Source organism: Bombina bombina, chromosome 2 (genome assembly GCF_027579735.1).
Source record: "Bombina bombina isolate aBomBom1 chromosome 2, aBomBom1.pri, whole genome shotgun sequence".
NCBI lineage: Eukaryota > Metazoa > Chordata > Amphibia > Anura > Bombinatoridae > Bombina > Bombina bombina.
In genome coordinates, this window is record NC_069500.1 from 273,430,982 (window position 1) to 273,457,790 (window position 26,809).

At 39.4% G+C, this 26,809-nt stretch overlaps 1 protein-coding gene and 1 long non-coding RNA gene across 5 annotated transcripts in view; one reads left to right on the forward strand and one right to left on the reverse strand.

Annotated features, from left to right (window-relative positions):
• MCC (MCC regulator of WNT signaling pathway) overlaps nt 1-26,809 on the reverse strand; it is a 1,086,108-nt gene that overhangs the window by 180,001 nt on the left and 879,298 nt on the right. The window lies entirely within an intron of this gene.
• LOC128648729 (uncharacterized) lies at nt 971-26,690 on the forward strand. The gene is made up of 2 exons (XR_008400621.1): nt 971-1,266; nt 26,512-26,690. It is a non-coding gene; the product is annotated as an uncharacterized LOC128648729 (long non-coding RNA).

Here is a 26,809-nt window from a genome sequence, read left to right on the forward strand (position 1 = left end):
AAATTAAAAACTGTTTACTTTTAGTACACCACGTGATAGGAATACAATTGATTCTATCTGTATATATATATATATATATACTTGTTTGATCCGTACTACAACAAATTAAGTATTTAGATATTTCTTAATATGAAATATCAATTTGTGAGGTGCCAAATATGTTTATCTAGTATTTTAAACTTACTATTAAACAACATCGAATACTCATGTAGATCACTTATGCTATAATCTCTTGTGTTTTATAGTTTTAAAAGCCTGCTATAAATATTAGCTATTTTTTACCCAAACCTATTTTTTACCCAAGAATAGGGTCTTACAGTGATACTAATTACATACTTACTTGTACATTCGATCTTTTTTAAGAATGTATATTTTTGGGTGTTTTTAGATTTCTGTTCCATATTGTATAATCAACTCTTTCTTTTAGAATGTCCGCTTTAATAGTAGTAATAGAGAAATTGTAATTATTGGAAATTAACCCCAAATGTATATCTCTGTGCCCAAAACTAATTACACGTAATAAGGAGAATTTTTTTTTGTTACTATTAACATTACGGCTAACATACGGTGTATATCCTGGATTTTGTTAGCGTAATCTCTATTGTTACCACAATGGGACTATGAGCTGAAAACAGCTGTAACCAATCCATGACTTGGAAATACTGTAACCAATCCATGACTTGGAAATACTACAGTCATGTGACACCTTTATGCATCCAATGAATTCACTGTTTTCGGGGGGAATGTGCCGCTGCTCCGCTTGAAATACAGCCCAATTATCAGCTGTCTGTAAATTCCTCTGACGAAGAAGGCTGCAATGTGAGAATGTCTTTGAAACAGACAGAACCACGAGTGTTAATAGGATAACCAGGACTGTTATTTATTTGTTTTGAACTTTAGCACATGATAGCTGTGAATCAACTATCTGGGAACATTACTCGCTAAACTCTGCTGGCTGGAACAGCTAGACTTTGATTTTATATTGCCTAAAAATACCTCATATATTTTTGAGGGTTTTAAATGTGAGTGCACTGTATTTAATAAAGTAAATTGTTACACTTTACATACGGGGTTGCACTATTATTATCTTTATTTGTCTTTCATGCTCATGGCCATCTGGAGGGGATAATAGTACTCCAACAAAGACAAGTATCTTGATTAAAGTCCTGCAAGTCGTTACCCTATTTTCTGGACAGCTGGAGATCAAAGGGAGTTTTCTACTGATACTACGCGGCACTTACCTCATACTGATTGAGGTAAAGGAGTGTAAGTAGACACCCCTAGGGAGACCTGCATTCTGGGATCAGGCAGTCTCCAACATTATTACTATTATGATAATTTATTCTTTATTTTAATAATTTTTATATGTATTTGTTTTCTTTTGTTAATTATATGAATTGTTTTTACTTTCGAAAAGATATTTCTTTGTCTCAAGTGTACATAAGAAGTTTAGTAAGTCCTTTGTTTATTGATTTACCTTTATTGTGTCCATTTACTGAATACTGTTTAATCCTCAATAGGGAATCAACACATTATTGTATTATTTTTATTTAGTGGCATTATTACATCAATTGAATTTACTTTTACTATTTCTATCCAGTACCTCTTTTTCTAGTCAGAATTCAATATTCTTTTTAAATTGCATATTTTTAGACTCACTGTTTATTTTATAGTTATAATTTTATATATTATTTGCGCCCTAACTTTTCTATCACATCTCTTTTTCCAATATTCTTTTTTACCTAGGTTTGAGGGTGTAGGGACTCTCTTTCCTCGGTAGATAGATTGGGGCAGCATTTAATTTTTCTACACCATTGCTATTATCTTTATACCTGAGCTGAGGTCTCTTTTTCTGCACCAGATGCACACTTTTCTTTTTCTTATATATATATATATATATATACACACACACACATATATATATCTATATACACACACACGTTGATTGGAGTAGCCGTGTTAGTCCAGAGATTTAGATATCAAAATAACAAGAGTATTGCATTGAGCAATGATACTTTTTTATTGGACTAACTATACATTTATAAGATGAAAAACTTTTGGAAGAATTCCTTCCTTTTTCAAGTCTGAAGCAATACTTTTGCTTCAGACTTAAAAAAGACTTGAAAAAGGAAGACACTCTTCCGAAAGCTTGTCATCTTATAAATGTATAGTTAGTCCAATAAAAAAGTATCATTGCTTAATGCAATACTCTTGATAAAATACAAATTACAGAATATATATACACAAAATATACAAAAACAAGCTAGCAAATATAAAAAAATAGTAAGTAAAAATATAGAAAAAATGGTTTCAAACTTATTAAAAATACATTATAAATTATACCACCTTTATTAAAAATACATACCACCTTAAGAGAAAAATATATGGCAAAATTAGATGAAAAAACATAATTTATGCTTACCTGATAAATTTATTTCTCTTGTAGTGTATCCAGTCCACGGATCATCCATTACTTATGGGATATATTCTCCTTCCCAACAGGAAGCTGCAAGAGTCCACCCACAGCAAAGCTGCTATATAGCTCCTCCCCTAACTGCCATTACCAGTCATTCGACCGAAAACATGCAGAGAAAGGAAAACCATAGGGTGCAGTGGTGACTGTAGTTTAATGGAAAAATTACCTGCCTTAAAGTGACAGGGCGGGCCGTGGACTGGATACACTACAAGAGAAATAAATTTATCAGGTAAGCATAAATTATGTTTTCTCTTGTTAAGTGTATCCAGTCCACGGATCATCCATTACTTATGGGATACCAATACCAAAGCTAAAGTACACGGATGATGGGAGGGACAAGGCAGGTACTTAAACGGAAGTTACCACTGCCTGTAAAAAACCCTTTCTCCCAAAAATAGCCTCCGAAGAAGCAAGGTATCAAATTTGTTAAATTTGAAAAAGTATGAAACGCAGACCAAGACTCCGTCTTGTAATCTGTTCAACAGAAGCCACATTTAAAAAAGGCCCAAGTGAAAACCACAGCTCTAGTAGAATGAGCTGTAATCCCTTCAGGAGGCTGCTGTCCAGCAGTCTCATAAGCTAAATGAATTATGCTTTTTAACCAAAAGGACAGAGAGGTTGCTGAAGTCCTTTGACCTCTCCTCTGTCCAGAATAGACAACAAACAAGGTGAATGTTTGATGAAAATCTGTAGTAGCTTGTAAGTAAAACTTTAAAACACGAACCACGTCCAAATTGTGTAATAGACGTTCCTTCTTTGAAGAAGGATTAGGATACAAGAATGGAACAACAATCTCTTGAGTGATATTCTTGTTAGATACCACCTTAGGTAAAAACCCAGGTTGGACCTAACAGGAACTCATGGAAATCTGTAATATGAAACTGTAATACGGACGCTCCTGGAACCTTACCAGAGATTTACAAATACCCATATATTACCACATGTAGCTAGCCCATGTTAATGATGTTTGCTTAAAATTGTACATGTTCCCATAACCCTTTGTAACAATTGGGAAATATTGTATCTTTTTCTTTATACTCAATAAACTTTATTGAAAACTTAAAAAAAAAAAAAAAAAAAAAAAAAAAAAAAACCCAGGTTGGTACACAGGACTACCTTATCCGTACGGAGAACCAGATAAGGAGAATCACATTGCAACGCAGATAACTCAGAGACTCTATGAGCCGAGGAAATAGCTACCAAAAAGGAACTTTCCAAGATAGAAGTTTGATATCTATGGAATGAAAAGGTTCAAATGGAACTCCTTGAAGAACCTTAAGAACCAGCTTTAAGCTCCATGGCGGAGCAACATTTTTAACCACAGGCTTGGTTCTAACCAAAGCCTGACCAAATGCCTGAACGTCTAGAATACCTGCCAGACGCTTGTGCAAAAGAATAGACAGAGTAGAAATCTGTCCTTTTAAAGAACTAGCTGACAACCCTTTTCTCAAAATCATCTTGGAGAAAAGATAATATCCTGGGAATCCAGACTTTACTCCATGAGTAACCCTTGGATTCATAACAATAAGATATTTACACCATATCTTATGTTAAATTTTCCTAGAGACAGGCTTTTATGCCTGTATTAAGGTATCAATTACTGACTCGGAGAAGCCATGCTTTGATAACATCAAGCGTTCTGTCTCCAGGCAGTCCATCTCAGATTAGTTATATTTAGATGGTTGAAAAGACCCTGAGGTAGAGGGTCCTGTCTCAGAAGCAGAGACCGTGGTGGAAAGGATGACATGTCCACCAGATCTGCATACCAGGTCCTGCGTGGCCACGCAGGCGCTGTCAAAAGCACCAAAGCACTCTCCTGCTTGATCTTGTGCAAACCCCTCCGGAGGGAATTCCCACTCCCCCGGATGAAAAGTCTGACGACTTAGAAAATCTGCCTCCCAGTTCTCAACACCTGGGATAGGGATAGCTTTTAGACAAGAGTGAGTCTCTGTCCAGTGAATTATTTTAAGACTTCTAACATTGCTAGGGAACTTCTGTTCCCCCTTGATGGTTGATGTAAGCCACAGTCGTGATATTGTCCGACTGAAATATGATGTACCTCAGAGTTGCTAACTGAGGCCAAGTCTGAAAAGCATGGAATATCGCTCCCAGTTCCAGAATATTCATTAGAAGGAGGGTCTCCTCCTGAGTCCACTATCCCTGAGCCTTCAGGGAGTTCCAGACTGTATCCCAACCTAAAAGGCTGGCATCTGTTGTAACAATTGTCCCATCTGACCTGCGGAAGGTCATACCCTTGGACAGATGGACCCGAGATAGTCACCAGAGAAGAGAATCTCTGGTTTCTTGGTCCGGATTTAACAGGAGAACAAATCTGTGTAATCCCCGTTCCTCTGGCTGAGCATGCATAGTTGCAGTGGTCTGAAATGTAGGCGTGCAAACGGTACTATGTCCCTTGCCGCTACCATTAAGCCGATTACATTCATGTACTGAGCCACCAAAGGGCGCGGATGGAATGAAGAACACGGCAGAAATTTAGAAACTTTGACAACCTGGACTCCGTCAGGTAAATTTTAATTTCTACAAAATCTATCAGAATCCCTAGGAGGGAAACCCTTGATATTGGGGATAGAGAACTCTTTCCTTGTTCACTTTCCACCCATGCGATTTCAGAAATGCCAGTACTACGTCCGTATGAGACTTGGCAACTTGGATGTTTGACGCCTGTATCAGGATGTCGTCTAAATAAGGGGCCACTTCTATGCCCCGCGGCCTAAGGACCGCCAAAGTGACCCCAGAACCTCCATAAAGATTCTAGGGGCTGTAGTTAACCCAAAGGAAAGAGCTACAAACTGGTAATGCCTGTCTAGAAAGGCAAACCTGAAAAACCGATGGTGATCTTTATGCATCGTAATGTGAGGATAAGCATCCTTCAAATCCATTGTAGTCCTCTATTGACTCTCCTGGATCATAGTTAAGATGGTACGAATAGTTTCCATCTTAAATGATAGAATTCTAAAGAATTTGTTTAAGATCTTTTAGATCCAAAATAGGTCTGAAGGTTTCCTTTCCTTGGGAACCACAAACCGATTTGAGGAAAACTGTGTCCCTGTTCCTCTATTGGAACTGAATGGGTCACGTACACAATGCAAGAATGTCTCTTTCTTTATCTGGTTTGCAGATAAATGTGAAAGGCAAAAACTCCCCTTTTTTGGGGGGGAAAGCTTTGAAATCCAGAAGATATCTCTGGGGTATAATTTCCAATGCCCAGGGATCCTGGGCATCTCTTGCCCACGCCTGGGCGAAGAATGAAGTCTGCCCCCTATAGGATCCGTTACCAGATAGGGGTCCGTTCCTCATGCTGTTTTAGAGGCAGCAGCAGGCTCCTTGACCTGCTTATCTTTGTTCCAGGTCCGGTTGTCTCCAGACCGCCTTGGACTGAGCAAAAGTTCCCTCTTATTTTGCCTTAGAGGAAGTTGATGCCACACCTGCCTTGAATTTTCGAAAGGCACGAAAATTAGGCCTTTTTTGTCCCTTGATTTGGACCTGTCCTGAGGAAGGGCATGATCTTTTCCTCCAGTGATATAAGTAATAATCTCCTTCAAACTAGGCCTGAATAGGGTCTGCCCCTTGAAGGGAAGTTAAGTAGCTTATTTATTAAAGTCACGACAGCTGACCATGATATAAGCCATAGCGCTCTGCGCGCCAGTATAGTAAAAAACAGAATTCTTAGCCGTTAGTCTAGTCAAAGGAACAAAGGCATCAGAAAACAAAGGAATTGGCTAGCTTAAGTGCTCTAAGCTTGTCAAATATATTCATCCAATGGAGCCTGTAAAGCCTCATCAAGAGACTCAAACCAGAACGCCGCAGCAGCAGTGACAGGAGCAATGCGTGCAAGGGGCTGCAGGATAAAACCTTGTTGAATAAACATTTTTTATCCATTGGATCTAAAAAAGCACAACAGTCCTCGCCAGAGGTAGTGGTACGCTTAGCTAGAGTAGAAACTCTTCTCTCCACCTTAGGAACTGTCTGCCATAAGTCCCGTGTGGTGGCAACTATTAGAAAACATTCTTCTAAAAAATAGGAGGGGAAGAGAACGGCACACCTGGTCTATCCCATTCCTTATGAAAAATTTTAGTAAACCTCTTTAGGTATTGGAAAAACATAAGTACACACCGGCACTGCATATTATTTATCCAGTCTACACAATTTCTCTGGCACTGCGATTGTACACATTCATTCATAGCAGCTAAAGCCTCCCTGAGCAACAAGTGGAGGTTCTCAAGCATAAATTTTAAATGTAGAAATATCAGAATCAGGTTAAATCATCTTCCCTGAGTCACAAATATCACCCACAGACTAAGCATATTGTGAGGTAGTATCAGACATGGTTCTTAAAGCGTCTGTATGCTCTGTATCTACCCCCAGAGCTGTTTTGCTTTCCTTTAATTTCAGGTAGTCTGACTAATACTGCTGCCAGTGTATTATACACAACCTTTGCCATGTCTTGTAAAATAAACGCTATGGGCGCCATTGATATACTTGGCGCCATTTGAGCGGGAGTCCCTGGAGTCAAAGGGTCTGACACGTGGGGAGAGTTAGTCGGCATAACTTCCCCCTCGACAGAATCCTCTGGTAAAATAAACGCTATGGGTGCCCTTGATGTACTTGGCGCCATTTGAGCGTGAGTCCCTAAAGCGGGAGTCAAAGGGTCTGACACGTGGGGAGAGTTAGTCGGCATAACTTCCCCCTCGACAGAATCCTCTGGTGATAATGTTTTTAAATACAAAAAATGATCTTTATTGTTTAACATGAAATCAGTACATCTGGTACACATTCTAAAATGGGGTTCCACCATGGCTTTAAACATAATAAACACAGAGCCTCCTCTATGTTAGACATGTTAGAACTAATAAAGAGACTAGTAAGCTTGGAAAACACTTTAAATCAAGTTAACAAGCAAATATAACAAACGTTACTGTGCCTTTAAGAGAAACAAATTTTGTCAAAATTTGAAAAACAGTGAAAAAAGGCAGTAAATCAAACGAAATTTTTACAGTACATGTAATAAGTTAACAGAGCATTGCACCCACTTGCAAATGGATGATTAACCCCTTAATGCAAAAAACAGATAAAAAAAAAAAAAACGACATTTTTTTAAACAGACACAACAAAACTGCCACAGCTGAGCTGTGGATTACCTTCCCTATAACTGTTTCTATGCAAAATTTAAGCCAGCCATGTGGAAAAATTAGGCCCCAATAAGTTTTATCACCAAACATATGTTAAAAAACGATTAAACATGCCAGCAAACGTTTTAAAACACATTCTTATAAGAGTATGTATGTCTATTAATAAGCCTGATCCAGTCGCTATCACTGCATTTAAGGCTTTACTTACATTACTTCGGTATCAGCAGTATTTTCTTAGTCAATTCCATTCCTTAGAAAAATATATTACTGCACATACCTTAGCATATATCTCTATCAATCAGCCTGGTACCAGTCGCTTTCACTGCATTTAAAGGCTGTACTTACATTACTTCGGTATCAGCAGTATTTTCTTAGTCAATTCCATTCCTTAGAAAAATATTTTACTGCACATACCTTATTTGCAGGAAAACCTGCACGCCATTCCCCCTCTGAAGTACCTTACTCCTCAGAATGTGTGAGAACAGCAACTGGATCTTAGTTACGTCTGCTAAGATCATAGAAAAAACGCAGGCAGATTCTTCTTCCAAATACTGCCTGAGATAAACAGCACACTCCGGTGCCATTTAAAAATAACAAACTTTTGATTGAAGAAATAAACTAAGTATAAAAAACCACAGACTCTCACGACCTCCTATCTATGTTGAGACTTGCAAGAGAATGACTGGTAATGGCAGTTAGGGGAGGAGCTATATAGCAGCTTTGCTGTGGGTGGACTCTTGCAGCTTCCTGTTGGGAAGGAGAATATATCCCATAAGTAATGGATGATCCGTGGACTGGATACACTTAACAAGAGAAATCCAAGAATACTTTCTGTTATAAACATGTCCTCAACTTTTGTTCCAAGGAGACAATTAAGCTTCCAAATAAAAAATGTCCGTAAACTCAGACAGGAGATATTATCACAAATAACAAGAATATTAGTATGGTCACAATGTAGCAGATATTCCGCTGAGTAAAGATAACTGTCTGTAACTTCAGACAAGAGATATTGCCACAAATATCATCAGAGTGTTAATATGGCCACAAGGTAGCAAATACTCAGCTGAGTGAAGATTGTATTGTATGCTCCTAGTTTTATGTGATACAGAATAACTCAGGGAGATAAATATATCCTTCTTGAGACAGTCTTATATTAGACCACACCGGATCCAAGTGCTCTCCAGTTAGCAACCTGATAGAAATTGGAACACTGCTCGCTTTCTGGAGACAGTTGGAGCAATCTCACTCACCCCTCTTCCTCCAAGTAGTGGCTTCTGTTTCTAGGTTGAAATTCACAGTTCCGGTGCGTGTAATTGCCGAAAGAGGACCCGGCAGCTATAATGTTTGCAGTCCAATACTGCAGGTACCTAGTTCTTGAAATCTTGAAAAAGCCCACTATTACGGATGAAACACGTAGAAGCTGAGCTGTTCTGCACTTATTATTTTTTTCACTAGGTACCTAGTGACCCGCGTGTGACACACGCTAAGAGCGGGCTGTTTCATTTTATCAAGTATTGGACTGCAAACATTATAGCTGCCGGGTCCTCTTTCGGCAATTGCACGCACTGGAACTGTGAATTTCAACCTAGAAACAGAAGCCGCTACTTGTAGGAAGAGTAAAAACAGTAATTAAAGTGAATATCACTTTTGATGCTAAAGTGCCCAGTTTTTAAAAATTCGATTAAAAACAGGGGCACTTTAATTCATCAAAATTTACATTTCACTGCTGTTGAGAAAAAAACGTATCTTTTAATCTTCACAGCAGCTCCAGCTTCCTCCACCCGTCGCAAAGCCTGGGTCTAAAATGAGGAATCCGGCTTCCTCCAATTACGGTGTTGTATCAGACACTGATTCCCCCGGGGGGAAAGCCGTGATTGGAGGATGACCTATCCATTATTTCTGACGTCAGAAATGGCTTGCAACGACCGGAGGAAGCTGGAGCTGCTGTGAAGATTAAAAGGTAAGTTTTTTTTTCACAACAGGAGTGAAATGTAAATTTTGATGAATTAAAGTCCCCCTGTTTTTAATCAAATTTTTAAAAAACGGGCACTTTAGCTTTAAAATTGACATTCACTTTAAACACATAAAAATGTTTACCTCTTAGCTAATATTACCATTACTGAGTATAAATATTACTATACTTCACACTGTATTGAACAAGGCTATAACTGCCTTAGTGTATTTTTCTTCAACTGGTGCCCCTATATTTGCCATTCTGTAATGTAATTTAGTGTAACTCTCACCACTCTTCTTCAGGTGTCCAAATAAGGGCCACAGACAGTGATCACACGTATAAATTCAAAGTGAACATTTAGTTTACCTGCCTTAAAAAAAACAGCTCACTTGGTTTGACTAAGACATCAGTGTTCTTGAAAAATACGTAAAACTTTATTTGGTGTGAAAATAAAGACATTAAAATAATTTGTTCTCCAACTACTGAAAATCAAAGACCGTTTTTTTCCCTCACACACTGGAAATAAGAGGAAACTTACTTCACTGTAAACAGTATGAGATAATTAGAGAAGGGTACATACAAATGTGTTTCAGAAACCCACTGAGAAAATACAGATTACAGAAACAAAGACAGGGACATATCCCAGAGCAATTAGAGGCCTCAATCACTGACTGAAAATATAACTTTCTGACTTTTGCAGTTGTGTGTATATTCTCATTTCATCACTCACATGAACGTCTGCGATAAGAGACTGTCAGGCAACCACTAATCCGGCCCAAGGAGCTGTGATTGATCACAGCCTAAATTTACTCTAATCTTATAAGTAATAGATGAAAGCCCCTCCCTCAACAAAAAATAAATATATAAAACTGGATGTTATTAAATTAGGTGCAATAAACCAAGTTCTAGAAAGTGGCATCACCTTACGTCATAAAATATTGTAATGTATTGGAGAAAAAGGTCTATTACGTTCAAGTGTAAGTCAACCATAGCATTTTTGAAACGTTAGGGTTGACTGTTGAAACAAATAAAGGGCACTTTCATTCATGAAGTATAAGATAATTCATGCAGAAAGCGCCTTTATTCGTTTCAACCGCTGTTTTTAGCTGCTACAGCAGCCCACTGCAAAAAAAATATTTTGCTAAGAGTTGACGTTTTCACCTCTTAGCAAATAGCCGTGCGGTAATTACGGCTCCCATGGGCGACAAACTGGATTTACCGCACGGCTATTGGCTAAGAGGTGAAAACATCACCTCTTGGCAAAAAAAATGTTGGGCCGTGGGCTGTCGTAGCAGCTAAGAACAGCAAACGGTTGAAACGAATAAAGGCGCTTTCTGCATGAATTATCTTATACTTCATGAATGAAAGTTTCCTTTATTTGTTTCAACAGTTAACCCTAGCATTTCAAAAACGTTATGGTGGACTTTCACTTTAAAAGGGCATTCAGCTAGATTAAAAAATAAATAATAAAACGATAAACAGCATATTTTCAAGAGCATCTGCTTATTTTCTTATTCTTAACCATATACTTGAAGCCGTTTGCGTATTTTCATACTTATACATGACATGGGAACCTGTTGGCCTGTCTACATGGCAAATGGACTCCGCCCCTCTTGCATGATTGGATGACCACTGCATCTTACAATGTGAAAAGCAGGCTTGCACACACACATATATATATATATATATATATATATATATATATATATATATATATATATATATATATATATACAAGAAGACTTGTATACGTATATGTGAAGAAGGGCACTCTCAGGCTTTTTAGAAAGACAAAAAATTTATTTATTTTGACAAATCAAAGTTGACGTTTCGGCTCACATATGTGCCTTCTTCAAGACGAAGTTAATCTTAATCGGCGACGTAGCCGTACTCCCAAACTAGAAAAAGATGTGCACTTTTTTGGTCAAAATAAATAAATGTTTTGTCTTTCTAAAAATCCTGAGAGTGCCCTTCTTCACATATAAGTATACAAGTCTTCTTGAGAATTGCAATTAGGTTGATAATACACCGTCAAGGATGGAGAGCTGGACAACTGGCTAATTGATTTTATATATATATAACAGGAGCAAGCTGGAGTAGGTATATATCAGTATTCTCCTAAAACTTTGGGGCTTGGTTAAGAGTCTGAAAATCAGCGCAATGTTATTTAAAAATAAGCAAAACTATACATTTAAAAAAAAAAAAAAAAAAAAAAAAAAAAAAAAAAGCTGTATAGGCTATATAAATGGAACATCTACAAAACATTTATGCAAAGAAAAATCTAATGTATAATGTCCCTTTAAAGAGACAGACAAGGATTTCACCCCCCTAATGATGTATGTTGAATCAGGAGTGTCAGGGGTCTCAGCTGAGAATGGACTTGGACTCTTAGATGGCCCTACAGTACCTCAGTCCCTGACACACACTTTGCCCAGGGACCCAGTAAGGTCTAGTTACACCCCTGTGTTAGTATAATCCAAATGTTTGCAGCCTTACTAAAAATGTGATGAGCCATGGCTCCCCGGATTTGTCAAGCCTAACTGTAATGTGGTTATAGACTTCTTACTACTGGAGGCAGCATTCTAGTCACCTCCTGTACAGAATAAAGCGTTTCATATTAAACATGGTTAAATAAATACACACATAAACCCTGTGATGTGTTTTTCCAGCTTCTGGCTAAGGCTGAAACCCTTCTCTCTTTTATAATCCAGGGGAGAGGTTTACATTCACGAAAAAGCAATCAGTCTGCTCTTTTGCCATTTAATTATTCTCACAGACAATCCTGTGGGTTTGGTGTTGGCCAGAAGATCACATTTCTGCTGTGACCAGCTGTAATTCATTACCGTATCTGCATGATTCATGTATGTCTGAAAGACCCTTTTCCCTAAGAGGAATTGGGGTAAAATAAAGTTCTTCTCTGTCTCTGATTAGTAAGTTGTATTTCATGTGTATTTGTCTCTTGCACCATAGATGTAATTACCAGGGACCCTGACACCCGCATAAGAGATTGGAAAGAATTTCACTGTCAAGGTCTTTGCTAACAGAATCAGGAATACACAGATATGCAATTGCTTTTTATTAACCACATGCTTAAAAAGGGCAGAAGGAGATTTTGCACAATGATGTTTAGTATATAAGTTACTGAAACAGGAAATGAACTCACACAGATTGCAACTTATGTGCTAAATAACACTTGTGATGCTTACTCCATGGACTGGTTAAGAAAAAACGTTTTCAGGGCGTTGGTACTTAGCTCTATGTAGAACATTAATAAAAGTTAGGAGCCAGACACCATGGTTTAAAGGTATATTGCATGATTGTTTCCAAGTTAAAAAAAAAATCTACTACATTTCCCATGATGCACAACTGGACTTCAGAGTGCCTAAACTGACTAAATGAATATTGATGCATGACCCTTCACAGCATATGTGTGTATGCCCCTGAAAAACAGTAACTTTCACTAGAAGCATTTTTGCTAAAGTAAGTATATTAGAAAAATGTTTTTATTTAAAATTGCACCCATACATATTTCAATTTTGACCTTTCTATCCCTTTTAAGCAATCTGCAGCATTTTGCATAAAACCTAGGATACAAAATGTGGCTTCTTTAGGGAACAGGGACAAGTACAATTTTGATACAAAAGCAGGAGCAGTTTAATGTCCCTTTAAAGTTAAAAGTTTTGTTTTATCTCTGCTGCAAAAAGTTCATGTTAAAATGTACTACAATATTATTCTATTTTCTAAACAATGGATATTCATTGTATTAGAAGAAAAATTATATATTTGTGGTGGAATGTTCTTAGCAATCACTTGTGCACAAACATAAATGTCCTGTTAGTCTCAAAATGAATTTAAACATATTTCATTTAATGGTGTTTTTAAGCAAAATTTATTTTTAACACAGTTAAAGTGAATGTAAAATTTTATGCTAAATTGCCCGGTTTTTAAAAATTTGATTAAAAACAGGGGCACTTTAATTCATCAAAATTTACATTTCACTCCTGTTGAGAAAAAAAACATAATTTATGTAAGAACTTACCTGATAAATTCATTTCTTTCATATTAGCAAGAGTCCATGAGCTAGTGACGTATGGGATATACATTCCTACCAGGAGGGGCAAAGTTTCCCAAACCTCAAAATGCCTATAAATACACCCCTCACCACACCCACAATTCAGTTTAACGAATAGCCAAGAAGTGGGGTGATAAAAAAGTGCGAAAGCATATAAAATAAGGAATTGGAATAATTGTGCTTTATACAAAATCATAACCACCACAAAAAAAGGGCGGGCCTCATGGACTCTTGCTAATATGAAAGAAATGAATTTATCAGGTAAGTTCTTACATAAATTATGTTTTCTTTCATGTAATTAGCAAGAGTCCATGAGCTAGTGACGTATGGGATAATGACTACCCAAGATGTGGATCTTTCCACACAAGAGTCACTAGAGAGGGAGGGATAAAATAAAGACAGCCAATTCCTGCTGAAAATAATCCACACCCAAAATAAAGTTTAACGAAAAACATAAGCAGAAGATTCAAACTGAAACCGCTGCCTGAAGTACTTTTCTACCAAAAACTGCTTCAGAAGAAGAAAATACATCAAAATGGTAGAATTTAGTAAAAGTATGCAAAAAGGACCAAGTTGCTGCTTTGCAGATCTGGTCAACCGAAGCTTCATTCTTAAACGCCCAGGAAGTAGAAACTGACCTAGTAGAATGAGCTGTAATCCTATGAGGCGGAGTTTTACCCGACTCAACATAGGCAAGATGAATTAAAGATTTCAACCAAGATGCCAAAGAAATGGCAGAAGCTTTCTGGCCTTTTCTAGAACCGGAAAAGATAACAAATAGACTAGAAGTCTTACGGAAAGATTTCGTAGCTTCAACATAATATTTCAAAGCTCTAACAACATCCAAAGAATGCAACGATTTCTCCTTAGAATTCTTAGGATTAGGACATAATGAAGGAACCACAATTTCCCTACTAATGTTGTTGGAATTCACAACTTTAGGTAAAAATTCAAAAGAAGTTCGCAACACCGCCTTATCCTGATGAAAAATCAGAAAAGGAGACTCACAAGAAAGAGCAGATAATTCAGAAACTCTTCTAGCAGAAGAGATGGCCAAAAGGAACAAAACTTTCCAAGAAAGTAATTTAATGTCCAATGAATGCATAGGTTCAAACGGAGAAGCTTGAAGAGCTCCCAGAACCAAATTCAAACTCCAAGGAGGAGAAATTGACTTAATGACAGGTTTTATACGTACCAAAGCTTGTACAAAACAATGAATATCAGGAAGAATAGCAATCTTTCTATGAAAAAGAACTGAAAGAGCAGAGATTTGTCCTTTCAAAGAACTTGCGGACAAACCCTTATCTAAACCATCCTGAAGAAACTGTAAAATTCTCGGTATTCTAAAAGAATGCCAAGAAAAATGATGAGAAAGACACCAAGAAAACAGAATTTATGTTTACCTGATAAATTTCTTTCTCCAACGGTGTGTCCGGTCCACGGCGTCATCCTTACTTGTGGGATATTCTCTTCCCCAACAGGAAATGGCAAAGAGCCCAGCAAAGCTGGTCACATGATCCCTCCTAGGCTCCGCCTACCCCAGTCATTCGACCGACGTTAAGGAGGAATATTAGCATAGGAGAAACCATATGGTACCGTGGTGACTGTAGTTAAAGAAAATAAATTATCAGACCTGATTAAAAAAACCAGGGCGGGCCGTGGACCGGACACACCGTTGGAGAAAGAAATTTATCAGGTAAACATAAATTCTGTTTTCTCCAACATAGGTGTGTCCGGTCCACGGCGTCATCCTTACTTGTGGGAACCAATACCAAAGCTTTAGGACACGGATGAAGGGAGGGAGCAAATCAGGTCACCTAAATGGAAGGCACCACGGCTTGCAAAACCTTTCTCCCAAAAATAGCCTCAGAAGAAGCAAAAGTATCAAACTTGTAAAATTTGGTAAAAGTGTGCAGTGAAGACCAAGTCGCTGCCCTACATATCTGATCAACAGAAGCCTCGTTCTTGAAGGCCCATGTGGAAGCCACAGCCCTAGTGGAATGAGCTGTGATTCTTTCGGGAGGCTGCCGTCCGGCAGTCTCGTAAGCCAATCTGATGATGCTTTTAATCCAAAAAGAGAGAGAGGTAGAAGTTGCTTTTTGACCTCTCCTTTTACCTGAATAAACAACAAACAAGGAAGATGTTTGTCTAAAATCCTTTGTAGCATCTAAATAGAATTTTAGAGCGCGAACAACATCCAAATTGTGCAACAAACGTTCCTTCTTTGAAACTGGTTTCGGACACAGAGAAGGCACGATAATCTCCTGGTTAATGTTTTTGTTAGAAACAACTTTCGGAAGAAAACCAGGTTTAGTACGTAAAACCACCTTATCTGCATGGAACACCAGATAAGGAGGGGAACACTGCAGAGCAGATAATTCTGAAACTCTTCTAGCAGAAGAAATTGCAACTAAAAACAAAACTTTCCAAGATAATAACTTAATATCAACGGAATGTAAGGGTTCAAACGGAACCCCCTGAAGAACTGAAAGAACTAAATTGAGACTCCAAGGAGGAGTCAAAGGTTTGTAAACAGGCTTAATTCTAACCAAAGCCTGAACAAAGGCTTGAACATCTGGCACAGCTGCCAGCTTTTTGTGAAGTAACACCGACAAGGCAGAAATCTGTCCCTTCAGGGAACTTGCCGATAATCCTTTTTCCAATCCTTCTTGAAGGAAGGATAGAATCCTAGGAATCTTAACCTTGTCCCAAGGGAATCCTTTAGATTCACACCAACAGATATATTTTTTCCAAATTTTGTGGTAAATCTTTCTAGTTACAGGCTTTCTGGCCTGAACAAGAGTATCGATAACAGAATCTGAGAAACCTCGCTTCGATAAAATCAAGCGTTCAATCTCCAGGCAGTCAGCTGGAGTGAAACCAGATTCGGATGTTCGAACGGACCCTGAACAAGAAGGTCTCGTCTCAAAGGTAGCTTCCAAGGTGGAGCCGATGACATATTCACCAGATCTGCATACCAAGTCCTGCGTGGCCACGCAGGAGCTATCAAGATCACCGACGCCCTCTCCTGATTGATCCTGGCTACCAGCCTGGGAATGAGAGGAAACGGCGGAAACACATAAGCTAGTTTGAAGGTCCAAGGTGCTACTAGTGCATCCACTAGAGCCGCCTTGGGATCCCTGGATCTGGACCCGTAACAGGGAACCTTGAAGTTCTGACGAGAGGCCATTAGATCCATGTCTGGAATGCCCCACAGCTGAGTGACTAGGGCAAAGATTTCCGGATGGAGTTCCCACTCCCCCGGATGCAATGTCTGACGACTCAGAAAATCCGCTTCCCAATTTTCCACTCCCGGGATGTGGATAGCAGACAGGTGGCAGGAGTGAGACTCCGCCCATAGAATAATCTTGGTCACTTCCTCCATCGCTAGGGAACTCCTTGTTCCCCCCTGATGGTTGATGTACGCAACAGTCGTCATGTTGTCTGATTGAAACCGTATGAACTTGGTCCTCGCTAGCTGAGGCCAAGCCTTGAGAGCATTGAATATCGCTCTCAGTTCCAGAATATTTATCGGTAGAAGAGATTCTTCCCGAGACCAAAGACCCTGAGCTTTCAGGGATCCCCAGACCGCGCCCCAGCCCGTCAGACTGGCGTCGGTCGTGACAATGACCCACTCTGGTCTGCGGAATGTCATCCCTTGTGACAGGTTGTCCAGGGACAGCCACCAACGGAGTGAGTCTCTGGTCCTCTGATTTACTTGTATCTTTGGAGACAAGTCTGTATAGTCCCCATTCCACTGACTGAGCATGCACAGTTGTAATGGTCTTAGATGAATGCGCGCAAAAGGAACTATGTCCATTGCCGCTACCATCAACCCGATCACTTCCATGCACTGAGCTACGGAAGGAAGAGGAACGGAATGAAGTATCCGACAAGAGTCCAGAAGCTTTGTTATTCTGGCCTCTGTTAGAAAAATCCTCATTTCTGAGGAATCTATAATTGTTCCCAAGAAGGGAACCCTTGTTGACGGGGATAGAGAACTCTTTTCCACGTTCACTTTCCAGCCGTGAGATCTGAGAAAGGCCAGGACGATGTCCGTGTGAGCCTTTGCTCGAGGGAGGGACGACGCTTGAATCAGAATGTCGTCCAGGTAGGGTACTACTGCAATGCCCCTTGGTCTTAGCACCGCTAGAAGGGACCCTAGTACCTTTGTGAAAATCCTTGGAGCAGTGGCTAATCCGAAAGGAAGCGCCACGAACTGGTAATGTTTGTCCAGGAATGCAAACCTTAGGAACCGATGATGTTCCTTGTGGATAGGAATATGTAGATACACATCCTTTAAATCCACCGTGGTCATGAATTGACCTTCCTGGATGGAAGGAAGGATAGTTCGAATGGTTTCCATCTTGAACGATGGGACCTTGAGAAATTTGTTTAAGATCTTGAGATCTAGGATTGGTCTGAACGTTCCCTCTTTTTTGGGAACTATGAACAGATTGGAGTAGAACCCCATCCCTTGTTCTCTTAATGGAACAGGATGAATCACTCCCATTTTTAACAGGTCTTCTACACAATGTAAGAACGCCTGTCTTTTTATGTGGTCTGAAGACAACTGAGACCTGTGGAACCTCCCCCTTGGGGGAAGTCCCTTGAATTCCAGAAGATAACCCTGGGAGACTATTTCTAGCGCCCAAGGATCCAGAACATCTCTTGCCCAAGCCTGAGCGAAGAGAGAGAGTCTGCCCCCCACCAGATCCGGTCCCGGATCGGGGGCCAATATTTCATGCTGTCTTGGTAGCAGTGGCAGGTTTCTTGGCCTGCTTTCCCTTGTTCCAGCCTTGCATTGGTCTCCAAGCTGGCTTGGCCTGAGAAGTATTACCCTCTTGCTTAGAGGACGTAGCACCTTGGGCTGGTCCGTTTTTACGAAAGGGACGAAAATTAGGTCTATTTTTTGCCTTGAAAGGCCGATCCTGAGGAAGGGCGTGGCCCTTACCCCCAGTGATATCAGAGATAATCTCTTTCAAGTCAGGACCAAACAGCGTTTTCCCCTTGAAAGGAATGTTTAGTAGCTTGTTCTTGGAAGACGCATCAGCCGACCAAGATTTCAACCAAAGCGCTCTGCGCGCCACAATAGCAAACCCAGAATTCTTAGCCGCTAACTTAGCCAATTGCAAAGAGGCGTCTAGAGTGAAAGAATTAGCCAATTTGAGAGCATTGATTCTGTCCATAATCTCCTCATAAGGAGGAGAGTCACTATCGAGCACCTTAATCAGTTCATCAAACCAGAAATATGCGGCTGTAGTGACAGGGACAATGCATGAAATGGGTTGTAGAAGGTAACCCTGCTGAACAAACATCTTTTTAAGCAAACCTTCTAATTTTTTATCCATAGGATCTTTGAAAGCACAACTATCCTCTATGGGAATAGTGGTGCGTTTGTTTAAAGTAGAAACCGCTCCCTCGACCTTGGGGACTGACTGCCATAAGTCCTTTCTGGGGTCGACCATAGGAAACAATTTTTTAAATATGGGGGGAGGGACGAAAGGAATACCGGGCCTTTCCCATTCTTTATTAACAATGTCCGCCACCCGCTTGGGTATAGGAAAAGCTTCTGGGAGCCCCGGCACCTCTAGGAACTTGTCCATTTTACATAGTTTCTCTGGGATGACCAAATTTTCACAATCATCCAGAGTGGATAATACCTCCTTAAGCAAAATGCGGAGATGTTCCAATTTAAATTTAAATGTAATCACATCAGATTCAGCCTGCTGAGAAATGTTCCCTAAATCAGTAATTTCTCCCTCAGACAAAACCTCCCTGGCCCCCTCAGATTGGGTTAGGGGCCCTTCAGAGATATTAATATCAGCGTCGTCATGCTCTTCAGTAACTAAAACAGAGCATCCACGCTTACGCTGACAAGGGTTCATTTTGGCTAAAATGTTTTTGACAGAATTATCCATTACAGCCGTTAATTGTTGCATAGTAAGGAGTATTGGCGCGCTAGATGTACTAGGGGCCTCCTGAGTGGGCAAGACTCGTGTAGACGAAGGAGGGAATGATGCAGTACCATGCTTACTCCCCTCACTTGAGGAATCATCTTGGGCATCATTGTCATTATCACATAAATCACATTTATTTAAATGAATAGGAATTCTGGCTTCCCCACATTCAGAACACAGTCTATCTGGTAGTTCAGACATGTTAAACAGGCATAAACTTGATAAGAAAGTACAAAAAACGTTTTAAAATAAAACCGTTACTGTCACTTTAAATTTTAAACTGAACACACTTTATTACTGCAATTGCGAAAAAACATGAAGGAATTGTTCAAAATTCACCAAACTTTCACCACAGTGTCTTAAAGCCTTGAAAATATTGCACACCAATTTTGGAAGCTTTAACCCTTAAAATAACGGAACCGGAGCCGTTTTAAGCTTTAACCCCTTTACAGTCCCTGGTATCTGCTTTGCTGAGACCCAACCAAACCCAAAGGGGAATACGATACCAAATGACGCCTTCAGAAGTCTTTTATAAGTATCAGAGCTCCTCTCACATGCGACTGCATGCCATGCCTCTCAAAAACAAGTGCGCAACACCGGCGCGAAAATGAGACTCTGCCTATGCTTTGGGAAAGCCCCTAAAGAATAAGGTGTCTAAAACAGTGCCTGCCGATATTATTATATCAAAATACCCAGAATAAATGATTCCTCAAGGCTAAATAAGTGTTAATATCAATCGATTTAGCCCAAAAAAAGTCTACAGTCTAAATAAGCCCTTGTGAAGCCCTTATTTACAATCGTAATAAACATGGCTTACCGGATCCCATAGGGAAAATGACAGCTTCCAGCATTACATCGTCTTGTTAGAATGTGTCATACCTCAAGCAGCCAAGGACTGCAAACTGTTCCCCCAACTGAAGTTAATTGCTCTCAACAGTCCTGTGTGGAACAGCCATGGATTTTAGTTACGGTTGCTAAAATCATTTTCCTCATACAAACAGAATTCTTCATCTCTTTTCTGTTTCTGAGTAAATAGTACGTACCAGCACTATTTGAAAATAACAAACTCTTGATTGAATAATGAAAAACTACAGTTAAACACTAAAAAACTCTAAGCCATCTCCGTGGAGATGTTGCCTGTACAACGGCAAAGAGAATGACTGGGGTAGGCGGAGCCTAGGAGGGATCATGTGACCAGCTTTGCTGGGCTCTTTGCCATTTCCTGTTGGGGAAGAGAATATCCCACAAGTAAGGATGACGCCGTGGACCGGACACACCTATGTTGGAGAAATATAAGTCTTCCAGACTCTATAATATATCTCTCGAGATACAGATTTACGAGCCTGTAACATAGTAGTAATGACAGAGTCAGAGAAACCTCTTTGACCAAGAATCAAGCGTTCAATCTCCATACCTTTAAATTTAAGGATTTCAGATCCTGATGGAAAAAGGGACCTTGTGACAGAAGGTCTGGTCTTAACGGAAGAGTCCACGGTTGGCAGGAGGCCATCCGGACAAGATCCGCATACCAAAACCTGTGAGGCCATGCCGGAGCTACCAGCAGAACAAACGAGCATTCCTTCAGAATCTTGGAGATTACTCTTGGAAGAAGAACTAGAGGCGGAAAGATATAGGCAGGATGATACTTCCAAGGAAGTGATAATGCATCCACTGCCTCCGCCTGAGGATCCCGGGATCTGGACAGATACCTGGGAAGTTTCTTGTTTAGATGGGACGCCATCAGATCTATTTCTGGAAGTTCCCACATTTGAACAATCTGAAGAAATACCTCTGGGTGAAGAGACCATTCGCCCGGATGCAACGTTTGGCGACTGAGATAATCCGCTTCCCAATTGTCTATACCTGGGATATGAACCGCAGAGATTAGACAGGAGCTGGATTCCGCCCAAACCAAAATTCGAGATACTTCTTTCATAGCCAGAGGACTGTGAGTCCCTCCTTGATGATTGATGTATGCCACAGTTGTGACATTGTCTGTCTGAAAACAAATGAACGATTCTCTCTTCAGAAGAGGCCAAAACTGAAGAGCTCTGAAAATTGCACGGAGTTCCAAAATATTGATCGGAAATCTCACCTCCTGAGATTCCCAAACTCCTTGTGCTGTCAGAGATCCCCACACAGCTCCCCAACCCGAGAGACTTGCATCTGTTGAAATTACAGTCCAGGTCGGAAGCACAAAAGAAGCCCCCTGAATTAAACGATGGTGATCTGTCCACCATGTTAGAGAGTGTCGAACAATCGGTTTTAAAGATATTGTTTGAGATATCTTCGTGTAATCCTTGCACCATTGCTTCAGCATACAGAGCTGAAGAGGTCGCATGTGAAAACGAGCAAAGGGGATCGCGTCCGATGCAGCAGTCATAAGACCTAGAATTTCCATGCATAAGGCTACCGAAGGGAATGATTGTGACTGAAGATTTCGACAAGCTGCAATCAATTTTAGACGTCTCTTGTCTGTTAAAGACAGAGTCATGGACACTGAATCCATCTGGAAACCCAGAAAGGTTACCCTTGTCTGAGCAATCAAAGAACTTTTTGGTAAATTGATCCTCCAACCATGATCTTGAAGAAACAACACAAGTCGATTCGTATGAGATTCTGCTAAATGTAAAGACTGAGCAAGTACCAAGATATCGTCCAAATAAGGAAATACCACAATACCCTGTTCTCTGATTACAGACAGAAGGGCACCGAGAACCTTTGAAAAAATTCTTGGAGCTGTCGCTAGGCCAAACGGCAGAGCCACAAACTGGTAATGCTTGTCCAGAAAAGAGAATCTCAGGAACTGATAATGATCTGGATGAATCGGAATATGCAGATATGCATCCTGTAAATCTATTGTGGACATATAATTCCCTTGCTGAACAAAAGGCAAGATAGTCCTTACAGTTACCATTTTGAACGTTGGTATTCGTACATAACGATTCAATATTTTTAGATCCAGAACTGGTCTGAAGGAGTTCTCCTTCTTTGGTACAATGAAGAGATTTGAATAAAACCCCATCCCCTGTTCCAGAACTGGAACTGGCATAATTACTCCAGTCAACTCTAGATCTGAAACACATTTCAGAAATGCTTGAGCTTTTACTGGATTTACTGGGACACGGGAAAGAAAAAATCTCTTTGCAGGAGGTCTCATCTTGAAACCAATCCTGTACCCTTCCGAAACAATGTTCTGAATCCAAAGATTGTGAACAGAATTGATCCAAATTTCTTTGAAAAAAACGTAACCTGCCCCCTACCAGCTGAGCTGGAATGAGGGCCGCACCTTCATGTGGACTTAGAAGCAGGCTTTGCCTTTCTAGCTGGCTTGGATTTATTCCAGACTGGAGATGGTTTCCAAACTGAAACTGCTCCTGAGGATGAAGGATCAGGCTTTTGTTCTTTGTTGAAACGAAAGGAACGAAAACGATTATTAGCCCTACTTTTACCTTTAGATTTTTTATCCTGTGGTAAAAAAGTTCCTTTCCCACCAGTAACAGTTGAAATGATGGAATCCAACTGAGAACCAAATAATTTGTTACCCTGGAAAGAAATAGAAAGTAAAGTTGATTTAGAAGCCATATCAGCATTCCAAGTTTTAAGCCATAAAGCTCTTCTAGCTAAAATAGCTAGAGACATAAACCTGACATCAACTCTGATAATATCAAAAATGGCATCACAGATAAAATTATTAGCATGCTGTAGAAGAATAATAATATCATGAGAATCACGATGTGTTACTTGTTGCGCTAAAGTTTCCAACCAAAAAGTTGAAGCTGCAGCAACATCAGCCAAAGATATAGCAGGTCTAAGAAGATTACCTGAACACAGATAAGCTTTTCTTAGAAAGGACTCAATTTTCCTATCTAGAGGATCCTTAAACGAAGTACCATCTGACGTAGGAATAGTAGTACGTTTAGCAAGGGTAGAAATAGCCCCATCAACTTTAGGGATTTTGTCCCAAAATTCCAATCTGTCAGACGGCACAGGATATAAATGCTTAAAACGTTTAGAAGGAGTAAATGAATTACCCAATTTATCCCATTCTTTGGAAATTACTGCAGAAATAGCATTAGGAACAGGAAAAACTTCTGGAATAACCACAGGAGCTTTAAATACCTTATCCAAACGTTTAGAATTAGTATCAGGAGGACCAGAATCCTCTATTTCTAAAGCAATTAGTACTTCTTTAAGTAAAGAACGAATAAATTCCATTTTAAATAAATATGAAGATTTATCAGCATCAACCTCAGAGACAGAATCCTCTGAACCAGAGGAGTCATCAGAATCAGAATGATGATGTTCATTTAAAAATTCATCTGTAGGGAGAGAAGTTTTAAAAGATTTTTTACGTTTACTAGAAGGAGAAATAACAGACATAGCCTTCTTTATGGATTCAGAAACAAAATCTCTTATATTATCAGGAACATTCTGCACCTTAGATGTTGAAGGAACTGCAACAGGCAATGGTACTTTACTAAAGGAAATATTATCTGCTTTAACAAGTTTGTCATGACAATCAATACAAACAACAGCTGGAGAAATGGCTACCAAAAGTTTACAGCAGATGCACTTAGCTTTGGTAGATTCAGTACTTGACAGCGATTTTCCTGTAGTATCTTCTGACTCAGATGCAACGTGAGACATCTTGCAATATGTAAGAGAAAAAACAACATATATATAAAGCAAAATTGATCAAATTCCTTAAATGACAGTTTCAGGAATGGGAAAAAATGCCAAGAACAAGCCTCTAGCAACCAGAAGCAATAAAAAATGAGACTAAAGCGACGCCCATATTATTTGGCGCCTAAATGCTTTTGGCGCCAAAATGACGCCATATCCGGAACGCCGACATTTTTGGCGCGAAATAACGTCAAAAAAATGACGTAACTTCCGGCGACACGTATGACGCCGGAAACGGAAATAGAATTTTGCGCCAAAAAAGTCCGCGCCAAAAATGACGTAATAAAAAGAGGCATTTTCAGCCCCCGCGAGCCTAATAGCCCACCGGGAAGAGTCAAATTTTTGAAGGTAAGAAAAAATGAATAAACCAAAAAATGCATTATCCCAAATATGAAACTGACTGTCTGAAAAATAAGGAAAGTTGAACATTCTGAGTCAAGGCAAATAAATGTTTGAATACATATATTTAGAACTTTATAAACAAAGTGCCCAACCATAGCTTGGAGTGTCACAGAAAATAAGACTTACTTACCCCAGGACACTCATCTACATATAGCAGATAGCCAAACCAGTACTGAAACGAGAATCAGCAGAGGTAATGGTATATATAAGAGTATATTGTCGATCTGAAAAGGGAGGTAAGAGATGAATCTCTACGACCGATAACAGAGAACCTATGAAATAGACCCCGTAGAAGGAGATCACTGCATTCTAATAGGCAATACTCTTCTCACATCCCTCTGACATTCACTGCACGCTGAGAGGAAAACCGGGCTCCAACTTGCTGCGGAGCGCATATCAACGTAGAATCTAGCACAAACTTACTTCACCACCTCCATCGGAGGCAAAGTTTGTAAAACTGAATTGTGGGTGTGGTGAGGGGTGTATTTATAGGCATTTTGAGGTTTGGGAAACTTTGCCCCTCCTGGTAGGAATGTATATCCCATACGTCACTAGCTCATGGACTCTTGCTAATTACATGAAAGAAAACTTGCCTTTTAAACTTGACAGCTGCTCCAGCTTCCTCCGGTTGTTGCAAGTAATTTCTGATGTCAGAAATGATGGATAGGTCATCCTCCAATCACCGCCTCCCCCCTGGGGAATCCGTGTCTGATTCAATGCCGTGATTGGAGGAAGCCGGATTCCTCATTTTAGACCCAGGAAGAGGCTTTGCGACGTGTGGAGGAAGCTGGAGCTGCTGTGAAGATTAAAAGTTAAGTTTTTTTTCACAACAGGAGTGAAATATAAATTTTGATGAATTAAAGTGCCCCTGTTTTTAATCAAATTTTTAAAAACTTTTAGCATCAAAATTGACATTAACTTTAAATGTTTCTTTTTCATACGCATTTTTTTTTTTTTCGGGTTTGGTATATCTCAATGACTGAAACAGCTTTATCTTCTACTAAATACACTACATGTTTGCTGTCTTTAGCAATGCTTTAGTTTGTGCTCCAATCATATTTGCTGTTCCGTGTTATTTTGGAGCAACATATTTTCTATGTAAATCTCTGCAAAGGTCAGTTCTATGTGATGATCCTTTTTCCTCATAGATTTCACAATACAGACCCCAACACCTCATCTAATGCTTTTAAAAAGACATTAAACTACAGTAGTGAAAATGTTATAAACACTTGGCCTATATATTGATTTGCTTGAAAGTCACAAGTAGTTCTTTATCTGTGTGGATCTCTTACAAGCTTTATTTAGCATTCACCATTACCACTGGTATGGCAGTCACATGAATTCGATTCCTTTCTGAAAGTATATTAAAAGAAATACAATCACTAAAAGTGGAATCCATAATTTAGTTTTGAGGAAGGAAGCATCAGTGGAAAGCTACAAATGTGAATGTAAATAAATGTATCTTGTATATGGCTATCCTGGAATTTCATTTTATCCATAATAAACAGACTACATAGGGTATTCTTGGTTTATGCTGCTTATATGGAAGTGCAAACAATGCCTTTAAGTTAGCACTAATGTATTGCAGACACTGTGTTTCTGTAGTAACATCCACTTCAGGTACTGAGCATATAAATATGATTGCACTGTCTGCTAATGAGCTGTGAGAAAGCAGAGAAAACTATACGTACGGGTTCTAAACCAGTGCGCCACAAAGCAGCACAATCTGTTAACCGAATACATTAAACACCTAATTTAATTAAATCTGCAAGAATAAGAAAACCCATTGAGAGCACTTTGTTTGATTACAGATGTGAGCTGAAAGGAAAAGACCTATTGATCCGAACAACTCCCTCTACCCTGTACATTACATTTTGAAGATTTTTTTGGCCCACACTGCTGTAAATGGCTTCCAATTTGCATAGAAGGAACCGTAAAGCAGAAGACTCCAACCAAGTTGCAGAAGAATAAAGCCATATTACTATGTTAATGCATTTTTTTCTTTTCTTTTAAATAGAGCACCAGAGATGGAATGTTTGAATATTTAGAGAAAGTGAATATACATTAAATTAAGAAAACACTCCTAGTGTTATGAAGTGCTGCCCGGAA